Raw genomic sequence first — 12611 nt, 5'->3', positions numbered from 1 at the left:
TTTTCTTTCTTTCTTTCTTTCTTTCTTTCTTTTTTTTTTTTTTCCCTCCCAAGGAGTGTTATGCTTGTACAGTTAAAAAAAAGAAAAAAAAAATTAATCGTTACTGGTACCAAAAAGCAACTTCTGATCTAAATCTTATTAAGCAGTAAAGGCTGAAGTACAAAATGTTTTTACCTGAGCTTTAAATACAATAGGAAAAAAAAAAAAAAAGACATAAGAAAAATAAAGCAAGCAGTATGATCTTTGGGTAATACTGGTTGTGTATTTTTTACTGTTCACAGAACTGTATTTAAGCATTGTACAAAAATGCATAAAATGATTTGCCATAACTTGAGTCAGCACTACACTACTCCCTCCCGTACCTTGGTTTCAGCTCAGACAGTACCAAACACATACAGATGTCTGGTTGTTGCTGAGTGATCGGGGCATGCCCAGGGCTGGGCTGGGTGTGGAAAAGCCACCTCTGTGATGGCATAGTGCAAGGGCCAGGCCACAGGACAGTATGTGCCAGGTCACATGCTGACTGCAGTCTGTGAGTAAGATATGCCTACATTAAGAGACAGAAACTCTTATTTCATGAGTCCTCCTTCTTATCTGCAGACTCTATTATATTCTAGAGTTAAATCCTATTCCCACGTAAGAAAATGTAGATGTTTTTTTTCTGACGACACGGGTAGTGGGTCTGTATTCCAGTATGTTTTCTTATTACAGTCACATGGCCAGATAAAAAAAGATTAAATAGAATCTTGAAATTCTTCAAATATTCACTTCATTTAACACCTAGGGTCATTCCAATGATTTTAGGAAAAATAAAATTGGTGTCTTGTTTTTTGTAGATATAATTGCAATATCATTCTTCTTCTAATCTACTGTAAAACCTGAACTGTGAGCAAACACCCATGGAAACCAGTGGGAGTATTTCCAAAGAATTCTTCATATGAAGTCCCTTAAAGTTAATTCTTCAGACTATAGCAACAATTCCCAAGGGGTGAACTTAGAAGGTACAGTCTACAATCTATTTAGAATTCATGCACATTTTGAACTGTCACAATTTCTACTCCAACAAAACATCATAGTTTCTTGCTTTATGTACAAATTAAAATGAAAAATTAATTGATTCAATAATCTTGTTGCATATATGATAGTTCTTGATTTTCGTGCTGCAGAAACATTTAACAGTTAAGCATATAACTAGTTGCCAGTTGGTTATGTAAGGAAAACCTCGGGAAGGAGATGATTTTCAGTTCTCAACAATGGAAGTTAATCTGATCTTCATATAACTGAAAAATTATCCTTAATTGAATCCACAATTCTATAATTTTTTTATATATTTCTACATAATTAAAAATAATAATAATAATTCTAAAATCCTTTTGATTTGAATTAGGATTGCAAGCTGTATTGCTGTGTTAAATTGAATAACTAGATCCAGAAAATACTAGCAGAATTCAGCTGTTCCACTGAATTCACTGAGAATGTAAATGTATCTAAAGTTACTCTCCTGAATGTAAATTTCCTGAATTGGGTCCTAACATATCAGTTTCCAGGGTAGGGAGCATTCATTTAGATACATGATACATTCTAGTAGGAATCTTGCGGTGAATCCCCTTGAAAACTACGGCATGCAAGAAGAGGTGTTTGAAGTACTTACTTATAATGGTATCAAAGTTATTATAAATGGCTAAAACTATTTGACCATTTTCATGAATAGTCCTAGAACTACTTTATTCTATTGCTATACAAAAAATAAAATAAAATAAAATAAAATAAAATATTACCATTTTGCAACAAATTAGTTGTTAAGATTTCTGGAAACATGTTTTTGTATGATGCACATCACATTCATATTATATAATTCTGTCATAAAAATCATTTTAATGTGTTTAGGTTGCATACATATTTAATAAGGTCTGTAATTAATTTGGAGCTCAAGATTTGGCATACAGTTTATATATTTATTTACTTATTGATATGTTGGGGGTTGCAAATCTAAGAACACTGAAAACGAAAGAGGAAAAAAAAATGTGAACACAAGAATGAATTACTTTGTTCAGACTTTTCTCCTCCTCTTTAAATAAAATGAGTCTGTGGATCCTGCTAAATAAATAATTGATGAGGAGGAAAAGATGCTTTTGGTTTTTTGTGTTTTTTGTTTGTTTGTTTGTTTTGTTTCTGTTTTTTGGTCTTTTTTCATATTTGAAGTGGACTTTTACCATTCTTTGGCCTTCCACGTTCATCTGCTATATACCTCAGCTCAGCAAAGAAAATTTCTAGCAACTGTAGACATTATTTTGATGAATGACAGTATCATTCCTTTACTCTGAATATTCTCAGCAGCTTTAATTCTATAGCAGTAATTTCTCTAGCTCTTACTGACTACCATTAATACTTGTTACTCAGCACTGTTAGTGAGTTGAATATTTGAAACTACGGTTAGCAGGGAGACACAGGTCTCAAAGGCAGTAAGTCTGCTTTTTCTTTCTGTAGATCTGATGGACTATAGTTTACTTCAACAATATTGTCTCTACAGACTTTTAACTATGACTCAGCTGTTATTATTAATCTCCTTATACCTAGGACTACTTCTTGAAATTTCTTTACACCAAATAATAGCTACGCAAAGAGTAACTATCCTCAAAGGCACAGAAAATCTAAGTGCAGTAGTCATATTTTCAAAAATTTTGACCATATTTTAAATTTCACCTTGTTCCATTTTTGTTCTGTCACTTGACTAAGAGTTCTATATTCATTGCAGAAGTCTCTCTGGTTTTCACAATATAAGCAGTTTACTTTTATTTCTCGTTTTATTTATGTCTTTATTCCATTATTATTTGAAATCTCCTGATTCTCTTCAACTTTTTCTAGAATGAAATATATATATATATTAATTAAACTTACACTAGTTTTTATTTTCCTCTAATAGCAAGAAATTGGTCTTTGGGTGAGTCAGATACAGATCCTCAAACTGCAATTCTATTAATTATATAAAATTAATCTTATCCTATGAGACATTCCAAATCCAAAACACAAATTCCACGGTCATAAGTCTTGGTCAAGATACATAATAAAGTAATACTTTTTCTTTCCTTTCTCTTTTCCATCTCACAAGTTCAGCTCCACAAGGAATTTGCTTTAGTTAAGTTCATCCCTCCAAACTTCACATGGAATCATAGAATCACCAAGAGTGGAAAAGACTTCCAAGATCATCCAGTCCAGCTGTCCACCTACCACAAATATTTCCCACTATACCTTGTCCCTCATTAGAACATCCAAATGTTTCTTGGATGCCTTCAGGGACATTGACTCCACCACTTCCCTGGGTGTCCTGTTCCAGTGTCTGACCACTCTTTGAAAGAAGTTTTTCCTAACACTCAGTCTGAATCTCCCCTGGCATGACTTGAGGCCATTCTCTCTAGTCATAGAATCATATCATAGAATCATAGAATGGCCTAGGTTGAAAGAGACCAGGGAGATCATCTAGTTTCAACCCCCCTGCTATGTGCAGGATCACCAACCACTAAAAAACCACTAGACCAGGCTGCCCAGGGCCTCATCCAGCCTGACCTTGAATGCCTCCAAGGGTAGGGCATCCACAACCTCCTTGGGCAACCTGTTCCAGTGTGTCACCACCCTCTCAGTGAAAAACTTCCTCTTAATATCTAACCTATATCTCCCCTGTCTCAGTTTAAAACCATTCCCCCTCATCCTATCACTATCTTCCCTTGTAAACAGCCGTTCCCCTTCCTGCTTATATGCTACCTTCAAGTACTGGAAGGCCACAACGAGATCTCCCCAGAGCCTTCTCTTCTCCAAGCTAAACAATCCCAGTTCCCTCAACCTTTCCTCATAGGAGAGGTGCGCCAGCCCTCTGATCTCCTCCTCTGGACCCACTCCAAGAGTTCCACATCCTTCCTATACTGGGGGCTCCAGGCCTGGACACAGTACTCCAGATGGGGGCTCACAAAAGCTGAGTAGAGGGACGCAATCACTTCCCTCTCCCTGCTGGCCACCCCTTTTTTAATGCAGCCCAGAACACAGTTGGCTTTCCGGGCTGCAACTGCACACTGCTGGTACATGTCCAGCTTTTCGTCCACCAGGACCCCCAAGTCCTTCTCTGCAGGGCTGACCTGAAGGAGATCCTCCTCCAGTTTGTATAAATACCTGGGACTGCCTCAACCCAAATGCAGCACCCTGCAATTGGCCTCATTGAACCTCATTGGTTTTTCATGGGCCCACTTCTCCAGCCTGTCCAGGTCCCTCTGGATGGCTTCCCTTTATTGTAATGTATTAACTGCACCACTCAGCTTGGTGTCCTATCACTAGTTACACAAGAAAAGAGGCTGAACCCCAGCTCATCACAACCTCCCTTCAGGTAGTTGTAGTGAGTGATGAGGTCTCCCCTGAACCTCCTCTTCTCCAGAATAAACAATCCCAGTTCCCTCAGCCATTCCTCATAAAACTTGTGCTCCAGACCCCTCACCAGCTTTGCTGCCCTTCTCTGGACATGCTCCAGGACATCAATGTCTTTCTTGTATTGAAGGGCCCAAAACTGAGCACAGCACACAATGTGTGGCCTCACCAGGGCTAAGTACAGATGGGTGATCACATCCCTGCTCCTGCTAGCAACACTATTTTTGATACAAGCCAGAATGCTATTGGCCTTCTTGGACACACAGGCATGTTGCTGGCTCATGTTCAGCTGAGCATCCACTAACATCCCCAGGTTCACTTTATCTACAGTCTTCCAGCAACTCTGCCCCAACCTTGTAGTGTTGCCTGGTGTTGTTATGGCCAAAGTGCAGGACCCGGCATTTGGTCTTGTTGAAACTCATCCCATTGGCCCCACTCCAGCTATCCAGTCTGTCCAGATCCCTCTGTAGGGCCTTTCTACCTCCAGGCAGATTGACACTTCCTCCCAACCTGATGTCATCTGCAAACTTACGGAGGGTGCACTCAATGCCCTCATCCACTAGTGCTTTAGTAAGTGATTTAGAGTCAGAGAGCATTTCTGGGAATATTAGAAAATGCTGCTAAAAATGCGTTTTTAGCTGTTGTGGCTGATTCTGGCAAGAAACTAAACCCCATACAGGCTTTCACTCACTCCCACCTCTCCCAGTGGGAATAGTGGAGAGAATCAGGGCAGAAGAAAAAAGGTAGAACTCACAGCTTGGGATAACAACTAACACAGAAAATGAAGACAGAAAATAGATACATGTATTTATTACATATAAAAATTATATATATAAAAATATAAATTATGTATATAATTATACGTTATACACAAAACAAGTGATGCACAAAGCAATTGCTCAGCACTCATAGACTGATATTCAGCCAGTCCTCGAGCTGTGGCAGTCTCCAAGACAACTTTTCTCTGTTTTATAGTTTTTTTCAAACAGTGTCTTATCGTATGGAATATCCCTTTGGCCAGTTGAGGTCAACCTTCCATCTCCTTGTATACTCTAGACCCCTTGCTGGCAAGACAGTACGAGAAGCTGAAAAACTGAAACGTCCTTGGCTCTGTACAGTACTGCTCAGCAACAACTAAAACATCATTGTGTTATCAGCATTGCTTTTCTCCTAGTGTCAAAACATAGCAGCATATTAGATACTATGAAGAAAATCAACTCTATTCCAGCTTAAACCAGGACACAGTATGAGACCATTTCTGGGAATATTAGTAAATCCCATTGAAACATACATTTTTAACTCAATATCATGACTATTCTGTACAGAAATACAGTCCCAAGAATTTATTAATTCAGTTAAGGGATTCAAAGAGGAGCATAACTGGAAAATCTCATTTACCTCTGAGGTATAAATTTTCCCTGGGTAAAATCCAGAATAGTTTAGTCAAAAAAAAAGAGTATATACTCAATCCATACTGTGATACTCATTAAGTGAAGCAGAATCTTATCTCATTATAATGTGTATACTTATAAGTACATACAAATTTTATTCTTATTATTTGAGAATATGAAGGAGAACACAACTTATGATTTTCTGATATTTTATTGTCCCAACCTCAATTATTAATAAAAAGAAATGGAACAAACAGTCTAAACTTTCAGTCATTGCAAAAGATTGATCACAGGCAGCTGATTCATCAGGTTGCAAAGTGGTTTTATGTGTACAAAGCTAAGGAAATCCAGTGATTTTTCTAAGAAGAGAAGCCATAAAGGAGAAGGATGTCTTTTGGACAAGTTGCTATTGATCAGGAAGTAAAGTATGCTGTACATTTTTTGTATTTCCAAAAGATTTCAGGAAATTAGATCTCTAAAAACACTTACTTGACATTTCATCATTCCCTGAGGACATTAAAATTGGTTATGTTGGATTTTTTTTTTCTGACAGTATTTATGCCATTTTCTTCTCAGAATTATCTCTGATTGAAAATGTGCACTTAAGATATATATTTCTGTTATACTTTAGTATTAGTTAATTAATTAATACTTTATCACATATGACTATGTTACTTACGTTATGATATTTAAATGAAATAACTATGTGAAGACATTAGTCATTTGTCAAAAAAAAAAAATAGATGCTTCTAGCAGAGCTTAAACTCTAAAGAGGATCATTACAAAACATAGATCTGAAGAGATAAAAATGACAAATAAGTCTGTTTACTCTGTAACTTATTTCATGAAGTTTTGAATCCAGAAAGGAAGTTTTCTACATAGTTTGCCAATTTTTTTCTTCCTAGAGAAGGAATGTAGAAAGGCAAATAGTGACAATTTTTTAAAGGAGAAAAACTTCAAATATTACTTCACTGAACATATCTGTCAGTAATACTTGTTTTTGTTAAATTGAAATTCAAACGAAAAAAAATTATATATATATATATATGTATAACATTTCAGCAGCCTTTTAAAAAAATATTTGTGACAGAAGATTTGTTCTGACTATAACACAAAAGATTAATCCAGGCCTTAGTCATTTTCATATAAGGTAAAGAATTTAAAAGCTATATATATACTGTTTAACCACTCTATGTCCCACCAATATATGATGGGTTGAGAAGGTTTCTATTACCTAAAAGAAAAAATAAGGATTTACATGTGAAAATGCAGCATTAACCATGAAGATGGGGAGTTCAAAAGCAGAAGTACTGTGTAGGAATTTTTTCAGTGTGGATTCATGTTAATGTTTATTCACATTAATATTCTCTTATCGTCTCTTTGGCTGTACAAAGTGCTTTCAGTACCCCCCTGAACACTTTCCATAGGTTCATTTCTGATGGAATTATTCTCCATTGTTTCTTTGCACCATCCTACTCTCCCCATTGAAACCAAGATTGTGCCCATTCCTCCCCTGTACGTTGACTACACTAATTCATTATAGGTATACATGTATTTTATCTTGTATATATTTCATCCAGAGTTTCAGAACTAAAGATACATGCATTTTATCTTGTATATATTTCATCCAGAGTTTCAGAACTAAAGATCCTTTGGAGAAGGGAGAACTGAAACAACAGTCTCTAATCACTGCTGTTTCAATGGAACTTCTACTATGTGTATCTTACCTGTTCCATCTAAAAGGAGATGGAACTGAACTAAAAATGTTTCATCTGAAAAGAACTAATCTGAATACTTACACTAAAATATCTTCAAATGTGTTAAAATAAGTAGATATTTTGCATAATACACAGTGATATTATACATGCATATTACTCAATCAAAAAAAAATCACCCAAAATCATACAATTATAGAATTGTTTGGGTTGGATTGATGATTAATGATCATCGAGTTCCAAACTCCCCATCATTGATTTACTAGATCAGGTTGCTCAAATTCCAGTCCAGCTTGGCCTTGAACACTTCCAGCAGCGAGGCATCCACAACTTACCTGGGCAACCTGTTCCAGCATCTCACCGTCCACTATGAGAAAAATTTCTTCCCTATATTTAATTTAATTCTACCCTTTTTTAATTTATACCTTCATCTCTTACCCTGTCACTGCATTCCCCTGTTAAAGAGTCTCTCCCAAAATGCAGTCTGTATTACAGTAACTTAAAAAAAAAAAAAAAAAAAACACTTACTTAATGCTCATTATCTTTTCTTTTTTTTCTCTCTAAAATCCTGAGCCATTTGATTAACCTTTAAATAAATTACTGCAGCACAGTGAGGAAACAAAATGGGAAGGCATTTTATTTAACAGTGGATATTAGGAAAAAAAAAAAAAAGTTTTATCTTGCTTGTTAAAGTAAGATGAGAAGTTTTCTGTTAACTAGGCTGGGAAGCCTTAGGGGCCACTGAGAGGTTTTTAATTGTATATTTAATTAGAAATGTGTGAGAGTACTGTTTTTCAGCTTTTCTGAAGTTCATAGCTCCTGACAGAATGCCTTCTTTTAAGCCATTTTGTGTCTTCAAATGTTTCCCAAAAAGTGGGTTAAACAGTTGGCTGTTTTCACTTCAAAGGGATTTTATTGTTTTATCCGTCCTACTGTAAAAGCACTGCACAATGATATCTTCAAAAGTAAGGATTTCCAGGTAAATTAAGACCCCTGAAAGAACAACCTTTATAGAGTCTAACAATTCATTGTTCTGGCCTACTTCACCTGCAATGGTGAAAGATTAAAGAGTAAAGAAAGAGTAGGATTATGTCTGGCCACTCAATTCAAAATTTGCTGAAGCTACAATCTATCCAGCAGCCAGTGGCTGGAGCTGAAGTGAGATGAATAAATATTTCTCTTACAGTCAGTAGAACAACATTGACAGTACTGTCTGCTATTGTCACAATTCCCAGCATTTGTTCTAAATCTGGACAAAATTTGACAAGTCCACTATGTCTTCTGCCCAGTGTTCAGCCACAATGCTTTTACCAAAAAGTTGTCTGACAGAAGCTTGCCTGAAATTCAGGTTGCCTCAGAAGTACTTGCTTCCCCTGAGGCAGTTTAATGGATAAAGAAGTGCAGTCCCAACAAAATCTGACAGCACTTCAACTCCCAGCATTGCAAGTATGAATGCGTATTACTTATAGCTGGATAAATACACTTCTGAAACTTTGACTGAGCCAGCAAAGCTGCCAGTTTTTTAATGAAACACAGTATTTGAATGAGTACAGTCTGAGATGAAGAATGGAAAAACAAGCTTCATTTTCAAGGTAGTTTGTGTTAAATCCAATATTAGAAATACATAAAAATTGGTTAATTAAATTGTGATTTTGTACTCTTGAGAATAAATGTATGCAGAAAGTCAAGTAATAATTAATTGCATGGTATAGTAGACCATAGAGCTAAATTAAGAAGATGTGAAAATGTCCTTCATTACACGTAAAAGAGAAATCCAACATGACATGATATGTTAATGGTCACAAAACTTTATAAGAACATGAAAGTGCTAATGCATTGCTGTCTCTATTTCACCTTGACTCAATAACACAGTCAGAGACTTGAGATTCCCTAGAGTATGTCTATTCAGATAAATTACTCTGTACCTTTCATGACTGGTAAAATCCAGCCTTGTATTGACACAGAGCTGATTTGCTTTTTAATTTTTTTCTGGGTGAACTGCATCCATACTTTATGACAGTCTGTATTTGATGATCAAATATGACAGATGTATTTAAAGGTAGGAAAGTAGGAAATAAACTTTGTCAGAAATAATTTGATTAAAAGAAAGAATAAGCTTGAATACCACGTAAACAAAGAATTTTCATAGCTTCTCTGCCACCAACTACTAGTTGTCAAAATTATCACAAATGCATTCCTTCTAAAAATATTTTACAATATATTTGAAGGCACAAAGATTGGTCTTCTGATATTAATAATTATAGCCAACTCTTTAAATTTTATTTATTTCATTTTATTTTAATTAATTTAAAATTAATTTTAATATTATTCTTTTAATATTCTTCAGTGTGTTTCTACACTATCTGCAGCAGTAGAAACTAACAAAATGCTTCAGACTTGGCTATGGAAAAGATAAAATAACTTAGCTTGGTACATGAATTCACATAATGTCTGGAAGAGACATCGCTACTAATGCTCTTATGGGCAAAAAGAGTATGCATGTTCTTACTAGTGACTTAGACAAACTGAAGTTACTGATTTGACAGTTTGATACAATCATGGTAAAATGGCTTCATTCACACCTTTATGGAATCAGAGCTGTATCATTCATTGTTTATTCACTTTTAAGATTTATACAGGTGGCATTGTGTAGAGTTCAGTCTTGTCACTTGCTACTTTGTAAATCACAAATGATAACAATGTGAGGTATGATCACCATCATCATTACCCCAGTGATGTTCAGTTCTGTGCTTTCACACAGAAATTAGGCAGATCTGATTCTCCAGTAATGCTGTCACAGAGAGTCCCTAGAGAATGCTGGCTTATTTAGCCTAAACCTGTTAAAAAGACACAATGGTAGATGGCAAGAAATACTTTGACACTGTGGGCTGGTGATTATGGGTGAGCCTTTTGCTGAAAGCGCCTGCTCATGAAATTCCAACTTTATGAACCAGTAGTAAACTCTTGCTGAATTGTTGTTGATTTTGGAGGCACAGAGAGCCACTATTGCTGAAAAATAGCTAACTCTAGGTATCAAGATGACTCAAACAATTTTTGCTATAATACCTTTCTTTTATTTTTTATGTTCCCAGGAGAAGTTAAGCTTCACTAGGTATTACATGAATATAAACTGAAAGAAGACCCAGATAATTATGCTCGTCTTAGAGCATACTGGAAGATAGCAAAGACAGTTGTCTTTGTGAAAATCCATTGCATATGCTGAAAACTCATTTGCAAGAATTAGGCAAAGGTTAATGTGGTATTGTCAGTTGACACTATAGAGTATAGGAAGGTTCTGGCTATAATTATAATTGGAGATTTATTATTACAGAAGAACATAAATCAACAATCAGCATATCTTATTATCTACAATTTCTAGCACTTAGCTTAGAGTTGCACAGAATTTCTAGAATTCTCAGTTACACAGGCTTTCCAGTCATCCAGATGGACCCTCTGCAGATCAGGTCAAATTCTTATTAGTTCATGCATAATACAATCATAACCTAGACTCATGATTTAAATAAAGAATATGAATGACTCATTCAGTCTTTAGAAGAAGTAGACATCAATAGGAGGCATTCTGTGCCACTGGGGATTATGGGTTTTGCTGTCCAATAGCAATTCCTGTTTAAGTCCCAATTAGAACATGTAGCTGCTTAATTTTACTGTGCTATTAAAATTCTCTGTTCTAGGATAGAAATCATCTCTTGGCAGCTCAGCACTTAGCTACAGCTTGTGACATGAAAGGTAGAAGTTTCCTCACAGCCAAGTTCAGCAGGAGTCCTGTAGGAGTAAGATACTATAAGTTGATCGTGTCAATATGTGCAAGGAATGCTGCTTCACACACAAAGCCTCACATTATCATTTCACTGAACAGTAGCTCTCAGAACTTCAGGTAGCATATTACCATTTCCACAATTACTTTATTCATTAGTATTACTAAAGAAATGATAACAAATCATGCATGTATGCTTACATAAGTGTGCATATGTATGTATGTAAGTGTGCGTGCCTGTGTAGGTATCTCTGTTGTTATGGTTTTATATTTGGCTATTGGTATTCCACATCATAACATCATGTAGTGCACTGGGAATTAAAGAGTTAATGCTCTAGTTCCAGGCACCTGTCCAGAATAGAAGAACTACATACCCCAGAAGACCTTACTTTCAGAGAGGAGATACAACCCCTGGCAAGGTCACAAGACCTCCGCTTTTTTGCAGCTCTCCTCCCTACTGCTCAACCCAACTGCATATCTCACTTCAGCATTATGGTGAGACCTTTTCACCTGTTGGACACTCTCTCTTTATACTTGATTTATTAGCTTAAATTATAATTATATTGTATTATAGTGTGTTATCTTGCATTCCGATACCATATTTAGTAAATTAGTTTGTTTCTCCCCAGATTGTTGCCGCTGCTTTTAATAATTCAGGGTCCCCTGTTTCACTTTCCAGAGGTGCGGATTCTCAATTCTCTCCACCTCACTACTCATGGAACCGGGCTGAACCAGCCTGTAAACCGTTGACATGTTTACATAGACCAATGCTGGAGAATGTGTTGTAATTGTGTTTTGCTTTTTATTTTTTAACTCTCTACTTGGTATCAGAAATGCTGGTTGTAATCTAAGTGATCTTTTTCTCTAATCATTTCCTCTCTATCTTAAAATTAGATCCCAATTCAGCAGACATTTTTAAGCAGGGACTCAGACCAGCCTGTGATTTTTCCTTATTTCATCACTGCAGAATTTTTTCAGGGTTGGGTTCATGTTTGAGACAGTACAGTCATCTTCCTGACTCAATTAAAAGAGATCTGCTGAACAGTAGTAGGCAATTTACAAAATGTAAATACTTTATTAAGGTTTGTTGCAATATCTGTATTTGAAATAAAGGGTTTCTGTTTTGCAGTATTACATTCATTTCTTCTTTCCTTAGTTATGATTTTGTCATATCTCTACATTTCAAATTTAGAATTTTTTTTTTCAAATTTACAATTCCATTTTGATTATCTAATTTTACAAAAAAAAAAAAAAAGCAGTTATGTTTTCCTTTACACTCAGCAATTATGCTTCTTGCTTATGTAGTGGGTATTTCATACA

General features: G+C 35.8%; 1 long non-coding RNA gene across 1 annotated transcript; it reads left to right on the top strand.

Annotated features, from left to right (window-relative positions):
* The first annotated feature begins 417 nt into the window (after window positions 1-417).
* LOC121107793 lies at window positions 418-11774 on the top strand. Its single transcript, XR_005842203.1, has 3 exons — window positions 418-532; window positions 837-1001; window positions 11630-11774. It is a non-coding gene; the product is annotated as an uncharacterized LOC121107793 (long non-coding RNA).
* Window positions 11775-12611: the final 837 nt, after the last annotated feature.

This window comes from Gallus gallus, chromosome 1 (assembly GCF_016699485.2).
Source record: "Gallus gallus isolate bGalGal1 chromosome 1, bGalGal1.mat.broiler.GRCg7b, whole genome shotgun sequence".
In the NCBI taxonomy this organism is placed as follows: Eukaryota; Metazoa; Chordata; class Aves; order Galliformes; family Phasianidae; genus Gallus; species Gallus gallus.
Note: the sequence above shows the minus strand (reverse complement) of the source record. Positions and strands in the feature narration are given on the sequence as shown.